Raw genomic sequence first — 5,137 nt, 5'->3', positions numbered from 1 at the left:
CAAGCCAATAAACCGTTAAATAAAATATGTTCTACTCTCCTACCTTAAGAAATAGACCTTTACAGTGACCTGGAAGGCCCAGTACACATTTAGAATTCTCAGACTCCTTGGAGTTCTGTGCCAGAACATGGCAGCATGGGGAGGTGCTGGCCCATGGCCCCCAGTCTGTGGCCTTTTCCTTTCTCTTTCCATTACTAGTTCTCATCTACACTGTGAGGATACCTCCATACTCCCCACAGTCACTCCTTGGACATATCTTGGTTCTAGGAGTGCATACTCTGAGGGTGCAGTACTGGCTGCCAAGGATGGACCTAAGCAGGAAGATTGTGGAGGCCCTGGAGGCAAGCTTGGGACCATCTGGGAAGAGGATACTGGGATCAGGGGTACCTGGCACAGGATTCAGATGGTCATGGATACTTGGACCATGGACTCCTCTCCCCATGGGGAAAGGTGCAGCCAGAACAAGGCCAGGTTGGGGGCGGGGGTCCCCTAGAGCGTGGGGCACAGAATGGGAGCCCCTCTTGACTGGGTCTAAGAGCTGTGCCGGCTGGTGATTTAGAGCATTGTCACAACGGCTGGACTACGTGTAATTAAATCCTGGCTTCACCACTTTCTTGGGTATGATCTTGGGTATTTCACTTAACATCTCTCTGGCAAAGTTTCCTCATCTACAAAATAGGGGCAACAACAAGAGTACTTACCTCGTAGGGTTGTTATAGAGACTGAGTTATTATACATAAAAGCTCTTAAAAATATGCCTGGCACACACAGAGCGCTCCAAGTATTAGCTTTCCTTCACATCTCCGACTTTTCTTAATGATTGCTTGACCTGGTATGATCACAATAGTCAATGTCCCATTCCTGCTTCTGCTTGGCAGAAAGGAAACACACAGTGGTTTCATACGGTCGTTGCTATGGTTGCCTTCTAACGTGCCAAAAGTTGGTCACTTTAGTGGGTTTTTTGAGCAAAGTTTAGAAAAAGGCTTACACTGCCCAAAAGGTGTTCTGGTGGATTTAAACATGAAACTCCTCATAGAGAGGACTCGGAACACCGCAGGAAATAGATGGCAGAGTATTTTCTCAAGATCTTTAACTACACAAGAAATTCCATTCTGTTTGAGACACATTAAGGCTTTGTCTAGTTTGAAGGCAGAGGAGGTGTTGAAAATTTTTTTTAATTCTGGTAAAAAAACACGTAGCATAAAATTTTACCTTTTTATCTATTTTTAAATATACAGTGTGGTAGTAAGTATATTCACATTGTTGTGCAACCAATCTCCAGAACTTTTTCATCTTGCAAAATAGAAGCTCTGTACCCATTAATAACAACTCCCCATTCCTCCCTCCCCCCAGACCCTGGCAACCACCAGTCTACTTTCTGTCTCTATGAATTTGACTACTTTAGGTACCTCATATAAGTGGAATCATACAGTATTTGTCTTCTTGTGACTGGCTTATTTCATTTAACATAATGTCCTCAAGGTTCATCCAGGTTGCAGCATGTGACATGAAATGATTTTTAAGTCTATTTTCAGCTTGGGGTTGGTAGCCTGAAACTTCCAGACAATTGAGAAGTAGAGGAGGTGGAACCAGGCCACTCAACTTCAGAACCCAGTGTCTGAGATGGATCCTAATGGTCTGCTTTTCTCCTGGGAGCAGAGCCCCTCACTATAATGCCCATGTGCTCAGCACCTGATAACACCTCCGTTACTAGAGGATGAATAGTTTGTGAATGGTCTCTCGGATTCACTGCACAGGTTGGCAAGAAAAATACAGAACCACACGCATTAATTTGATGAAAATACAAAAGCAGTTCTATTGATATTTTAATTATTCTCCATCTCCTACCTAGCTGGAGAAGGCTGTTGTCAAATCCGGAAAACTTCAAAGGAAGATTGAGTCCAGGGCAGTGCCTGAAATCATTTTAAACCTTCAAATCATAATGGATTTTAATTCCTTTGTTTGTACGTTCCTTTGCAATGTCTTGGTCAATACCTCTTAAGGTCGCCCTTGACCCCTGTCTCTGCAGAGAGCTGTCTTCCAATTCCCTGCCTTAGTAAACCTCTAGCCAGTTTGTCGTTTTCCTAGATGGACTATAAGGGCAGGGTTCAGACATTATGCTTCTTTCATCCCCCTCCATAGTGCCCTTTTCAGGTGATAAACACATTTTTTGTTAAATGACAGACTGACTGAATGGATAAATAATTAATACAAATTGTGAAATCTCTTGATTTATAGTTGTAATAATACCATCTTGCTAATAGGATGGAAAGATTCCTTTTTGCTGATTTGAAGTTTTCTTTGAGGCAGGTAGTTCATGAATTCCCTAGTGGATGTTAGAATCCTGGAAATATGACTTAGGAGGGACACATGAAGGCAATGGAAAATGTCGTCGTTCAAGAAGGAAAAAGGAACATAAATTTCATTATTTTCATGATCATCTATTTATTCATTCATACACTTTCTCACAGCATTGTTTACTCAACCAATATTTACTGAGTACCCATTATCATAAGTCATTGTGCTTTAGCATATAACAGGTTGCAAAGATGAATGGGACATTAACTTTTCAAATCTACAATTTGAGCATTGTGGCAGATCAGACATGATACAAATTGATATGATACAATGTAAAAATATAGGTGGCGGAAGAAAGGTATAACTACTTTCTATGAAATGCGGGGAAGAACAGGTTACTTCCAACAGCAGGCATTGGGGTGGAGGGATAAGAAAAGGCTTCACAAAAGAGATGGCATATAAGAAGCTTCTAGGCTACTAAAATGCCAGGGAACAGGAGTAAGGGGCTCCAGCCAAGGGGACAGAGAACAAAGGTTGGAGGGCAAGAACAAGCAGAGCAGGCAACAAGGAACAGAGGACATCTGTTGGACCAAATGTAGCATTTGTGAAGGAAGAGAATTAGCCAAGACGTGAACACCAGAGGGTCAGACCCCTGAGGGCCAGCTTACAGGCTGCCTACTCCAACTACTATATCCCAGCTAGGCATTTTAATATATTATTTAACCCAAGAACAAATATACGAAGTATTAGACTCATACTCAATTGAAGCAAATTGGGCTCAGAGAGGTTAAGTAACTTGCCTAAAATTACATGTCTATACATAAATAATTATATAATAAACCAATATACATTAAAATGCCATTACAGCAAATAGCGTTTTATCGAAATTTCCATATGAGAAAGTCTAGGTCCTAATCATTCTTTTTTGTTTGTTTGTTTAATAACAATAACAGTTTTTGCATATCATTGCGTATTTACTATGTGATATGCACCACGAGCAATCTTATTTCATTTTCCCAATAACATGTGAAACAGGTGTTATTTGTGTGTTCACTTGACAGACAAGGAAATCAAAATTGGAAAGGTGAAGCAACTTGGCTAAAATCAAGTAGTAAATGATACGCAGTCAGGATTTGAACACAGGTCCAGTTGACTCCAAAGCTTAAAAACTATAAATAAATCAAATTTATTCAACCAATGCATACTTTTTGAGCTTTAACTGTGTTTTACACACTGTGCCAGATTCTGGGGATACGTGCCTGTAAAGTGCTCATATTCTTACCAAGATGTGGATAAATGACTACAATATGTCTGCCGTAAGACAGGGTTTTCTTCTGCATCTCCCTTATTTTCTTCCCTTGTCCATCTCTCATGGGCAGGGGACTTTGATTAACAGACAAGGACTTCATTAGCATAATAACTGCATGGTTAGGAATTTTTGTCATGGGTGATAAGAACCCAACTTCACTTGGCTCAAGTAACAAAGGGAATTTATTGGCTCTCAAAACTGAAAAGGCCAGGAGTGCCTGCCTTCAGGCATGGTTGGCTCCACGGCTCAAGCAAGGAGACTGTCTCTCCATCTCTTGTTGGGCTTTCCTCTCTTTGAACTTGATTCTCCATCAGGTCCTTCCTCCAGGGTGGCAGGATGGCTGGATGGGTTTTGATCCAACCAGCTTAGAACCTTCTAGTAGAGAACAATATTGTTTTACCAATAATTCACACAGAGTCCTGTGTCACACTCATAGATCTGGAGGGGGTCAATGCGTGTCCCCGACGGTGGTCAGGTGGATGAAATAGTCTCATTGCTCTGGCATAGGTCAAAAGGGTCCTCGAAAACAAGGCTTACCCAAGCCGAATGGGCTGAGAGAGGAGCAGGATTGGTTCCCTGAAGAAAAACCTGAACCTTGTTAAACAGTGAAGGGAGAATGGATGTCATGGTACAAGGAAAACTACACACGTCCACTACACTAACATTTCAAAGTTGTGCTAAGAGCTCAGAAATACTATGAACAACAACACAAACAAACAAACCCAAAAAACCTTATAAATATAGTATATTTTCCATTTGAGAGAATCCAAATGGCGTCAGCAAATCTTTATCCGTCTACTATTCAGCACATATTTATTGTGGGTCGATAATCGGACAGGTACCATTTCAGGAGACGCTCCATCGAGAGTAGGCTCAGAAACCTACTGCCACCCTTCCAGCAAGGCCGAGAACAATCAGCCATCAGGATCTTCCTTTTGGTTTCCAGAATGGAGGCTGGGCCCTCAAAGAGAGGACAGAGGGGTAGTCAAGATGGAGGAGAATGTTGGGGAGAGAAGAGGAAGAAGGAAAAGGGACTCTTGGCCACTCACCCACAGCCAACTTACTCAGTATATTCAGAAGTGAACTGATGAGAGAAGAGAGGAAATCTTTAGCAGGAGGCTCTGGACTCCACAAAGGTTTTGACTGTGTTACCACCTACAAACATAGGTTCTTTACCCCGCCACATAAGAGGGGCCAAATAAAAACTGGAATGCCAGGCTTATGGCAAGGAAAGAGTTTTTATTTTGGATGATATCAGTGGGGAGACGAGGATGAGCCCTCCAATTTGTCTCGTTTCATCTCATCTCCCCGAGAGAGGGGAGGCAAGAGATTTTAAAAGTTTGTGAGGAATGTGGCTGCTTGTAGAGAGGTGAGTGGGAGTCAGTGGCCTTGCTGGTCAGAGCTTTCCCACCAACCTGGTTCGGCCTTGGGACACAGCTTGCAGGGAGGAGGAGGAGATGATAAGGAATCCAGGTGGGCAAACTTGGCTGTTTGTCTCCATGGCTGGATAGTGGATTCTGGAGCCAGGGA

The sequence above is a fragment of the Equus asinus genome, chromosome 20, assembly GCF_041296235.1.
Source record: "Equus asinus isolate D_3611 breed Donkey chromosome 20, EquAss-T2T_v2, whole genome shotgun sequence".
NCBI classification, from domain to species: Eukaryota; Metazoa; Chordata; class Mammalia; order Perissodactyla; family Equidae; genus Equus; species Equus asinus.
Note: the sequence above shows the minus strand (reverse complement) of the source record.